Here is a 12,687-nt window from a genome sequence, read left to right as displayed (position 1 = left end):
TATGTGTATAGACTTCTTTGTGCCAATATGTTTTTATACTATATTCCTCCCAATACAGATAGTACTTTCTGTTCATTTTTCTCTCCCCAGCACCTAGCAAAGTGCCAGGGATAGTAAATACTTAGTAAATATTTTAATAACAATTATGTCTCTTTTTGTGTGAAGAAGTAGTATACTCCCTTCTCCCCATAAGCATCCAAAAATATGAAGTTGTGCCAAGACCCATGACTGAATAATGAAAACACACACTGATTTTAGCCACAGGAAGATACTAAAAAAAAAAAAAAGACCATGTTCCCAGGGGACAGTGGAGATCTACAGAGACTCCAGGGAACAGTGAGGGCAGGGTAAACACGGAGCAACCAGTAGCATATACCCAGTGACTTTCACAGCTCCCGGCCAATGGGAAAGTGCCCTCTCCCACAGCAAGGTGTGGGGACGCTGCACTGGCCTATGCACCATAGATTAACCTGTCTGAGGCAGAATTCCAAGGTCCCCACTGACTTTGAATCTGGTCTGAAGAGCTGGCAGTGGAGAAGGGTGTCGAGTAAGTTCCATAAAGCTTGGCCACAGGGCCAACACAGGGCCTAGCGGCTAATGTTCTTACCTTGCATGCACCAGGATCCCACATAGGCACTGTTTCCTATCCCAGCCGCTCCATTTCCCATTCAGCTCCCTGCTTGTGGCCTGGGAAAGCAGTAGAGGACAGCCCAAAGCCTTGGCACTCTGCACCCACGTTGGAGACACAGAAGAAGCTCCTGGCTCCTGGCTTCAGATCGGCTCAGCTCTAACCATTGCAACCAAATGGGGAGTGAACCAGCAAACCTAAGATATTCCTCTCTGAGTCTCCTTCTCTCCATAAATCTGCCTTTCAAATCAAAATAAAGAAATGTTTTTTAAAAATATCTACTGATCTTGGCTTCCCAACCTTGGCGTGTGGCTAGCCTATCTGTCCACTATGTCGGTCTTCACACAGCTGCTGCTGAGCGGCCTCACAGGCCTGGCCTGGCATCTCCTGGTGCCGCGCACGCAGGTCCATTCCAAGCTTCCGTGGGAGCAGCTCGGGACCATGGACATGGCCGTGGGGCTCACCTTCTGTATCCTGTGTTTCCTCCTGCCCTCCAGGCTGGACCCTCTTGCACCTGGACAGCTACAAGAAGCGGGAGTGAACGGGGCTGCGGCCCTGGCCTGCCAGCGAGCACGCCCATCCCTGCATTGCCAGCTGAGCTGTGCCCAAGGGCCCCAGTGACCACCCACACTGGCCCCACCCCGCCCCCAACTGATGGACCACCACTCTTGCATTCCTGGCCTGGCCTGGGGCCTCTCTTCGATCATGTCTTTCAACTCCAGCCAGGCCTCTCCTAGATCACGTCCTTCAATTCCAGTCAGCCCTTCCTGGCCTCTTGGGACCACCTGTCTGGGTAGGTCCTGCTTCCTGCAGCCCACTTCACAACAATAAAGTCTACTGAACCCATAAAAAAAAAAAAAAAAACAAAAAAAAACTACTGCACCCAATTTGAGTGTGATGTTGTTGTTGTTGCTGTTCTAACTCATACCAGTTGTTGACCTTTGTTGACCTTGTTTCATGGCTTCTCACTTATGGTAATGTATAGTAATGGAGTACTGGGGTCTACAATATCCAGATGTGGGGGTATAATGGAACATGCATTCCTGCTTTCAGATGAAAGATGTATTCCCAATGAAACTGTTGGACATATGTAAACAATGGGAGGCAGGACTATCTGACATTGTACCATCAATGTTGGATACATTTAAATAACAGACTGACAGAATTATGATTCCTTATGAAGGACCACACCATTGTAACAAATGGGAAAAATCTGATAGGGTTGGGAGTTGGGGGGGGGGAATCGCAGCCTATACAAAATTGTACCACAATTCAAAATTCAAATATATATATATATATATATATATATATATATATATATAATTGACCCCCCCAAAAAAACAAGTCTTAGAATTTGATTATTTTTATAGCCCTTGTATTACTGTTGAGCTGTGGTCCTTCCACTTTAAAAATCAAATATCAGAATCCTAAGAATTCCTAAAGGCATGGGAAGAGAGGCAGGGATGCAGGAAGAATTCAATGAAATTATAAAAGAGAACCTCTGAAGCATTGTGAACGTAATGGGAAGCGAAAATCAGGAATAAAAGAGAACCCCAAACAAACTCAACTCAAAAAGATCCTCACTTAGACAAATCATTGTCAAGCTCCCCTCAACTGAACACAAAGAAAGAATATTGAAGCAAGCACGTAAAAATGATCAGATGACCAACAGGGTAAAACCAGCCAGACTCACTGCTGACTTCTCAGAAGAGACTCTTCAAGCAAAAAGAGAATGAAGTGACATTTTTCAGATCCTAAAACAGAATAATTGTCAGCCTATGATAATAATGTATCCAACAAATCTCTCATTTGTGTTTGAAAATGAAAAATAAATTCACATAAAAACAGGGTAGAAGACTTGACCAACACTAAACCTTCCCTCAAAATACTATTCAAAAACATGCTGAAGACAGAAAGAAAGGAAGTTAGCCATGCTCAACAATGGCAAATGGGAAGGTATTCCAATTAAGCCAATGAAAGAAACCAAAGCTAAACAGAGATTCCAACACAAAAGTGACAGGACCGAACTGGAACCTATCAATATTAATTCTGAATACCAAAGGTTTAAATTCATCCATCAAAAGACAGAGATTAACAAAATGGATCAAAAAGCAGGACCCATCTATCTTTTGCCCACAAAAAAACACATTCTAACCAACAAAAATATATGGAAGCTGAGAGTGAAAGGATAGAAAAGAACATTTCATGCCAATGGAAAGGAAAAAAATAGCTGGTGTTGCCATTCTAATATAAGATGATATAGAGTTCACCATAAAAATCATCAAGAGATAAAGAGGGATACTACATAATGATAGAGAACCATCCACCATTAAGAAATAACAATAATAAATTTATGCACACCAAATACAAGGATACCTGGCTACATGAAGCAATAATGGATGGACCTAAGGGGAGAGATAGACACCAACACAGTAATAGCAACTGACCTTAACACCGCACTAACATCAACAGACACATCGACAAAACAGAAACTCAGCAAGGAAGCAACAGATCTCACACAGAAAATAGAACAAATGGGCTTAATTGATATTTACATAACCTTTCACACCAAGGACACTGAATATACATTTTTTTCAGCTGTACATGGAACCTTCTCCAGGACTGATCATATTATAGTAAACAAAACAAGCCTTAGTAATTTTTGAAAAATTGAAATCATCCCATGCATCTTCTCAGACCAACATGGGATGAAACTAGAGACCTGTAAATTGAAATACACCAGAAAAATCATAAATTCTTGGAAGTTAAACTGATAATACTGAACAATGGGTTGGAGAAAGAATCAAAGAAAAAAATTAAAAATTGAAAACAGGATGCTGGACTCTCTGCCATTGTCCATGCCTGCAATGATGAACATGTAACTGTTTATGAAGAGCTATCCTATAGTAAAGATATAGGAGAATTCGGTGGCGTGGAAGAGGTAGGAGAAATCCCAGGGCCTATGGAACTGTATCATAGAATGATAATAATCTGAAAAGGTAAATCAAATTTTAAAAATTTAAAAAAGAAGTCTCAGCAAGTGCTAAATAATAACTATGAGGAGTGTCACTGTATTTCAGAACACAGGCTATGTGTTGCTAAAATAAGATGCAGTTTCTATGTGATCTCCCTTTGTTGCAAGGGGTAAAATGTGAATGAGTTCTGCTTTCAGGTTTTCATGTTGATAATAAATGTTCAGTGCATAAAATTTTTTTTTTTAAATCCCTCAAAACAATGAACACTCAAGCACAACATACCAAACCTGTGGAATGTTGTCAAGGCTGTGTTAAGAATCAAATTAATCACAATTAGTGCCTATATTAGGAAACAAGAAAGGCACCAGGTAATTGAGTTAGGAATACACCTGAAGGAGCTAGAAACAAACAACAGCAAAATAATCCCCAAAACAACAGCAACAACAAGAAATAATCAAAATAAGAGAGGAAATTAACCAAATAGAAACCAAAAGGCAATATACAAAATCAATGAAACAGCAAGTTGTTTCTTCAAGAAAATAAACATAATAGTTCCCCAAAGGCCAACTGATTTTTTTAAAAGCAGGAAAAGACATTAATAGTATCAAAGACGAAAAAGGAAGCATAAGAGATAAAATAACCATACAGAGAAAAATCACTAATTACCTCAAAGAAATATGTCAACAAATCAGAAGACTTCTAACCAAGACAGAAATTGACATATAGGTCACACAGTAAAATCATTTTCCTTGAGAAGGTTTATTTTCTTTTTCATTTCTTTAGCTACACATAGGTTATTCTTTATAGTATGTTGTTCAACTTCCTGTTGTTGTAAATGTTCTCCTTCATCCTGCTGTCAACTTTGTTTTATGCTTTTTTATTTAAAGGAATGTACACCAACTCTGTAATAGAGAAAAGCATATCCAAATGTGAAGACATGATGCAATAGGTAGCCCTACTATCAAACCAAAGATGGACTCCCAATGAAAGTGTTAAATCTATCTTGACAATAGGATGCTAGATTCTCTGCCATTGTCCATACCTACAGTATGGCAGAATGATGGACCTATGACTGTTCATGAAGGAGTAAGCATTGAAATAATACAGAAGTCAGGGTTTAGGGGCCAGGGGAGGAGACTCGGACTGCCTGTATTACACACATTAAAAATAATAATAATAACTCTAAATAAAGTCTTACAAACATTTGATCAAATAAACAAACAAACAAGAGAGTCTGGGCTTGGCAGGGCAGCCTGTGGTAACACAGGATCCAGGCTGAATGGTCAATATTCCTGCCCTAATCCATCCCAGGCTTCTACAAACAGGCACAGTGCTTTCATTCCCAGTCTGCTAGCAGTGGTACATGTTCTCCTTCTCTGTCCTCCCTGTCATCTGAGACCTGGGACACAGGGTTCTCCAGTGCTTTCAGGAGCGCTGCCCAGAAGCACCCAAGTCTAGATAGGTCCCATATGGTTTTACTTAACACAAGTGCCTTATCTTCTTCCTGAGATATGGCAGGGCTAACAGTGCCACTCTCTGCATTTCAGCCAGATTGGCATGGGACTCAGCTACAATATCTTGCTAGCAGAAACTTCCCAAACCATTTATTCCCTGTCTAAAGAGTTCTTGCATTCAAGGTGCCTTGGGTAAGCTTTGTTTCCAACTGCATGCTCCGGCCAGTGAAGTCTGCCTATGAATTATGCAGATTTGGGGTTCCCAGTCCTTATTTTGGACACACCATGGGCCCAGCATCCTGAGAGTTGGAACTGCACACAAATCTTGTACTTCAGCTCTTGTCGGAGTGTTCAGGTCAGATATAGTTCACCTCCACTTTAAACACCCACCCATGAAGGGGCTGGCAGCAACCCTCACTGTTAGCACACATGATACCCTTCCCACTCCCCACACCACTCACAACCATTTCCACAGGCTGTGCACTTCAGGAATGGCTATAAAATGTAATTTTCATCAAGGACAAAGGCCCTTCTGAACCATGTCTTCTCTGGACCTATCAATAGAGACACAGCCACAGAGAATTTGCTATCACAGGTGAGCAACAGCCAGGCTTTTTTTTTTACCAGGGGCAATTTCCTCCTCTGCCCTCAGCAGCCCCTACTCAATCCTCTCCACAAATGGTGATTTAATACACAAAGACTGTGAGAGCCACGATCGTGTACATGAAAACAACATTCTTACCTTCTCCTGGTTGTGAGAGTAATGGTGCATTTCACAATAAAGGACACAAAAAGATGGATTTGGGATGAAGTAAAAGAGATGGCACCCGGACACAGGGTCTTCACCAAAAAGACAATAAACCCAAACAGAAGTCATCCCTCTTCTCCGACCAGTTTCTAAATGTCCATTGACGCCTTATCTTATTTCACATGTGCCCCATCATATGCCTCATAACAATGGTGTAACCATCCACAGACCAAATATATTTGACAACAGTCTCATAAAATTACAAGGGAGCTGAAATTTTCCCCTCACCTTGTAATGTTGTGGTCAGCCTGACATTATATGCAAAGCATTACTTATGTTTCCGTGGTGATGCTGGCATAAACAAACCTACTGCAATGCCAGCCACATAGAAGCAAAGCACATACAATTATGTAGGGTAGATAGCACTTGATGACAGTGATCTAGTATGTACATATTTATTATACTATATGCCTTTTGTTCTAGAGCACATTTGTCCTACTTACACAAGAAATTTAACTGTAAACAATCTGCCAAGCCATACCAGCTGCAACCTCAGGCATCCCATGTTTACTGCCCCTCCTGACACCCTGTCAAGTAATCAACCTGCACCACTGAGATCTGTGTAATTGTATTTGATATCCTTACAATGGCACCATCTCCTAACTATGCATTTCTCAGAATGCATCACTGTTTTTAAGCAACACACAACTGCCTAATAAATCTAATTATTCATAAAAATCAGGAGCCCTGAAAAAATACATCGACCTGGGGCTTTGCTCACCCAGAATACTCCATCCTCTGCAGACAGTTAAAATGCTGGCTTGGGGAATCCAGACATCTCACCCATTCATAAGTGTATAACCACTGAGGGCATTGCTAACAAGTCCTAATTAGTCATCCAATTCTCAAGTCCTACTGTTCTTGTCAGCTCTAAAGAAGGAAAAGTTTCCATTTTTACCTCATTACCACTTTCTTGAACTATCCCTGATACTAGAGTCTTTTGCAAAACATCTTGTGTTAAAGCTAAACATACAGTTTAACCTAGTTAATATTTTTTAAAAAGATTTTTTTAATTCTAAATTCATTCTAAAGCCGAGCCTGCCTTATGGATGCTGTAAGCTAAGGCAGACTAAGTTATGTCACCTAAACTACATATTTATAGCAACTCATAAATGTTTCTATTATACAAAAATGACCCTGGCTGTTTTGTTCTGTCAAAGAGTCTCTTTATTAGATTATCATTAATGGTTTAAGAAATAATCTGCAGTGAAACATTAGTACATTTTATATCTGTCAGGGAGATGCACAAAGATTCCACTGTCGGGGTGCCAATGTCACCGACCTGGGATACACCTTTTGTGGGGTGCAAGAAAGTGATTAAATACCCCCTTTTCTGTTAGGTATTATTGCCAAGTTCTCAACTTCCCAGATGCCAGATCTGAGCTTCTGTCCTTTAAGTAAGAGGAAAAAGCCAGGTAGAAAGAAGGTTACTCCACTGAACATTCAATAAATGAGGTTCTTTTTGTCCTTTTGAAACTCTCTAAGTAAAATTTTGTCTGGCTTCAACAAGGGTGGCCAAATTGAGCTCATGTTTATTAATTGGCTTATTATAATTGTTAGAAAATACACTTGTTAAGGAAATGATTTAGTTCTCTCACAACCAAGAATTACCCTTTCTGTAAGCCACTTTTTATGAAAATCAGACAAAAACATTTACATTGGATTCCCAGAATTATAGAGGTGTTTGGTAAATTCATTTGTGAAGAAGGGAACTCACAAATGGGGAACACAAACCAGGTGCAATACACATACTTATTACTAAATTGTCTGCACCATTTGCTTTGAGTTTGGGATGATTAAAAAACAAGACTGTGTTATTTAACTTCATGGTGTTGTTAATTTCTTTTTTCTTCCTGTTGTTGATTTTGTTTTCTGGCTTTTAATTTAAAGGGATGTACAGTAGCTGTGTAATGGAGATTGTCATATCTAGTAACATGTTATTTAACTTCATGGCACTGTAAATTTCTATTTTTCTTTCTGTTGTTGATTTTGTATTATGACTTTTCATTTGAGGGGATGTACAGTAGCCGTGAAATGGAGACTAACATATCTAGATGTGAGGATACAATGTAGTATGCATTTCTACTTCCAGACAAAGATGGATTTACAATGAAGCTGTTTACTATATCTTGACAATAGGATGCTGGACTCCCTGCCATTGTCCATGCCTGCAATGATGGACATGACTGTGTATGAAGAACTATACTTTAGTAATGATATAGAGGAATTGGGGGGGGGGGTGGCGGATTGGGGCTGGGATAAGGGAAATCCCAGCAACCTATGGAACTGCATCATAAAATGATAATGATAAAAATAATAGTAACAATAATAAAATGTAAAATGTGAAAAAAATAAAATAGAAAAAAAACAAGACCAGAGATCACTTGCTAAGCTGTACAAAACCAGAGCAGTAGTATAACACCACCTCTAATTTGCACTGCATTGTTATTTAGCATTTTGTTTGCATGGAGCCTCTAGAAGTTCCCATCACACAGCATAAATTCTCACACTCTTGATTCTGGGAATAAATTTCCTAGGAGATCTGTCTCCTACACACAGCCAGACACATTTGATTAATTCGCAACTGAAAAAAAAAAAAAAAAAAACCTTGAGATATCAGGCTCTTCCAATCATGTTCTGTGTGGTACCAGATCTGGCATCTCCAAATTCCATGATCCCTGACAGCAGGCTTGAGCATCGGGCCAAAAAAAAAAAATATATATGGATAAGTAAAGTCGGAAAAGCCCAAGTTCAAATCCCTTGCTGCTTAGAAGTCTAGGTGGCAGGGCAGGCCAGCTAAGCTCCCAGTGAAATGAAGATGACAATATCCATCCCATAGCAGTGATGAGGATTGAGTGATCTATTTATGTGGAATGAACAGAACCTACTAGGTGCTGAACAAATCAAACGTGCTCTTAACATGCAAGATCGTTTGTCTTTGTGACTGTTTCTCATCCAAAAATTAGAGGAATGGAGTTGTCCCCGATAGCCTTGAATTTGACTGCCTGAGATTTATAACACCTATAGAAGCAATAAACCACCTGCTCTAAGATGGACCTTGCTACTAATATCTACTTTCTTCCCATCTCCCTTTCCCATTCAATCACTGGGCCTTTGCACAACACTATATTAAGTACTTTTATATACCAACCACAGGAGGTATGTAATTCAGTGACATAAGTACCATCTTAACATTCCACAAAAGCAACTCTGTTTAGTGTTTACTATGTGTCATGTTTGTTATCTCTTTTATTATGACGATAGGATAATAATTGGGTAATGAAAACAGAGGATATCACTATTTATGTTCCAGGTTTTGTAGTTAGGAAAATTGGCACTCAAAGCCAGCAAGTAATTGGCTCAAGACAAAACAGCATGATCCAAGCTTTTCAATGTGATATTTTGGTCTCCTAAGAAGTGATCATTATACAAAGGCAACACTCATTAATAATCAGATAAATGCAAGTTAAAACAAGAAATTTCATATAAGACATATTAAATGGCAAAAACACATCAACACTGGGCAATCCAGGAATTGACAAGAAAGGAAGTGTTAAAGGTTTGTGAACTGCTATGGAAGCAGATGCTGAAGTGGCCGTGCCAGACGGCAGCATGCAATTTCTCCCTCATTCAGATCAGGAAAGCAAAACACTGAGACCTAGAGAGCCTGCTCTTGGGATTCTGTTCCAAGACATCCTCAGAGTGTCCTTAAGACACAGATTCCCAATCTCAGCCCTGTGGATCTCTGGGATTCAATCACTGTGCTGTGTGAAGGCTGCCCTGTGCCTTGCAGGATGCTTGCCACCTCCTCTGCCTCGCACTCCCCCAGGTGTCAGGGGCACCCTCCCTCTTTGCGGCAACCAAACATGCATCCTGACTTTGCCTACTGTCCCTGGGTTGCAAAATCATTCCCAGCTGAGAAACACTGCCATAGGGGGCACATGTGAGGATATTCAATTTGGTGTCATCTGTGAAAGAAGAGTTAGAGCCACTTTGGTGATTGCTCTTGGCAAACTGAATAGGGAAAGTGTAACGCTGCCCAGCATGAAGAGAAGGTAGCTGCCAGACACAATGGATTAGATGTGCACCATAGCAACACAGTCCTCAAGAAAGGGGAAGAAATGGAATGAGACATAGAACAGTTTCATTTATGCAGGTTTACAGTACATGTTTCCAAAACAACAAAAGGCATTCTGCTAGAGTACAGAGGAACAAAAGCACGTAAAATTAAACAAGGGCACGGGGAAGTAGGGGAAGAGCGGTATCCCTTGGACAATATTGGATGTGAGGATTACAACAATAAACTTTGTGTGATCTTAAGAACAAAACAGCACACAATGATGCACTGTGCCAGGTACGGCTGGCAATGTCATAAGCTGGGAGGTAGGAAACCACCTGAGGATGGCTGGGAGTGGGGGAAGAGGTGGTACTCTGAGCTCAACAATGAGGATAAGCAGGATTTTCTAACAGATACAAACAAGCCATGTGTGTATGTCTGTGTGTGTGTGTGTGAAGCACAATGCAGGATATTTCTAGATGTTTAATATAGTTACCACCCAATAATCACATTTACCTATTTCATTTGATTTTGAGGGGAAATTTCATTGTTCTCATGGTACATTCTGAAATTCAGAGAGGTAAAAATAGCTTGCCCATGGACACATAGCCTAGTCTCTGACTTCAAAGACCGTTACTTTGATACTCTGAGTCATTCTTGAGTCACAGATTCCTGGAGCAGGCTTCTCAATTTATTTTTTCATAGAACTCCATAAATCGTAGGCATTCAAAGTCTTCACAGCCCTTGCCAAAAAGCTGTGAAGCTCTAATATACTTCATTATCTCCAGAATCTATCATCTTTTCTTTACCAAGGAAAGATGGCCGAACCCACCAGGATTTCTTGGCAGGATGACAGTTCTTTATTCAACTTTTCCTAACTTTTCTTCTATCAGGAACACTCATTTGATCACTTCCGCTTCCACTTAAATCTACCAGTGACTCCTCACAATTCTCAGATTAGAGTCTAAATAGGACTTTCAAGGCTTTTCAGGATCTGTGCTAAAGCCATGATTCTTGTCAACTTACAATGGAATTTGTTTGCTATACATCATGCCACACCCACCCACAAATAATATTTTATTATTCTAAGAGACATCACAAGTTATTCAAAAATCATTAGTTGGCCCCATTATTTCTTCAGAATTACCCAGGTTTCATGTAACAACAGCAGTAACAAAGCCAGGCTAGGCAAGGTCAGTGTAACACAGTGAGATGAAAGCATTCACACAGGATACCATTCACAAATAAAGAGTGGTACTTGTGCTTCACAAGGCCACCAAGAGAAAGCTTCAGTCAATCACTGGACAAATGCTGAGTATGCATTACTATGTCTAGATGCTGGGTGGTAGAGTGGGGACAGGAAGGCACAAGTTAGCTCTTAGCTCCACTAATGGAGAGCAAGGCAGGGCACATGGAGAGGAGGTAAAAGACTACAAGTTAAAAAAAGGTTCCTAGAGAAAATGAAAATCCAAGCTAAGTCTAAAAATTGAACATATGTAGTGCTTGTCAGGACCAGGGTATAATGGGTTAGAAGGGACCACAGAAATGGCTTTGCAGACAGAGGTGGTAGCTGCAGCAGGACTAAGGATCAGCCATAAAATAGCTCAGAATGGCTTAAAAAACACAAGTGGCTTTTGAAATACATACCATAGAGTGTTGTTACACACTATTAATTTAAATAAACTGCATAAAAGAAATATCCGTACATGGCAGGAATGTTGGACACATTGGAGCAACTTTTATAACAATCCCAGCTCTTGGAAACAAGCATGGACCCAAGTAGCAGACCAGTGAATACCTGAATCTGTCTGACAGTGAGGAATTCAGCTCAGCTCTCCAAGTCTTTCTCCTAAGAATTTAGGGAAAATATAATGAGCTGGTGAACATGGGGCATTTTAATTTTTATTTAGTTGAGAAGCAGAGAACTAAACAGGACACCAAGAAAGATTTTCCCACCTGCTGGTTCATGCCCCCAAATGCCTGCAACAGCCAGGGTTGAGCTGCACCACAAGCCATGAGCCAATAATCTCTCCAGGTCTTCTGTGTGGATGATAGGAACACAACTGAGTCAGTACCCGCTGCCCTCCAAGGTCTGCATTGTCAGGAGGCTGGAGTCAGGAGCCAGAGTTGGGCACTTAACACAAGTACCCTGGTGTGGAATGAAGTTGTCTCAACCATTAGGCTAAAGACCCAACTAATGGGGCTACCATTGTGGTGTTGTAGGTTAAGCGCCCCCTGCAACACTGGCATCCCAAATCAGAGCACTAGTTCAGGATCGAGCTGCTTTGCTACTGATCCAGATCCCTACCAATGCAGCTGGGAATGCAGCAATAGAATGTGGCTTGAGTACTTGGGCCCCTTGGATGAAGTTCCAGGCTCCTCATTTTGGACTGGCCCTTGAATATTGCAGCCGTTTGGGGAATGAACCAGTGGAAAATGAGCCAGTGTATGGAAAATCTTGTTCTCTACTTATACCTGTGATTCTTTCTTTCAAATAAACATATTTTTAAATCTTAAAAAATTTTCCTTTTAATATTGGCTTTAGCCATGAGAATGATCTGAGCAAATGAAATGTTAGTGGAGATGATATCAGCAAATGTATTGCAAATGTTTGTACCTTCAGGCTTGGTTCTTAAGCCACAGCAAGTCCTATAAGAACCTGCTGCCCTTTGGCCTGGCCACTTGGATCAACACATGCATTTGATCCCAGTCTAAACAAGCCACCCCACATGATATCTAAAGATTCATGAATAAGAAGAAATAAT

At 40.5% G+C, this 12,687-nt stretch overlaps 1 pseudogene; it reads left to right on the top strand.

Moving 5' to 3' along the window:
- The first annotated feature begins 958 nt into the window (after positions 1-958).
- LOC121152755 lies at positions 959-1,473 on the top strand (annotated as a pseudogene).
- The last annotated feature ends 11,214 nt before the right edge of the window (positions 1,474-12,687 follow it).

This window comes from Ochotona curzoniae, unplaced genomic scaffold (assembly GCF_017591425.1).
Source record: "Ochotona curzoniae isolate NIBS_2020 unplaced genomic scaffold, NIBS_Ocur_1.0 contig_2599, whole genome shotgun sequence".
NCBI classification, from domain to species: Eukaryota; Metazoa; Chordata; class Mammalia; order Lagomorpha; family Ochotonidae; genus Ochotona; species Ochotona curzoniae.
Note: the sequence above shows the minus strand (reverse complement) of the source record. Positions and strands in the feature narration are given on the sequence as shown.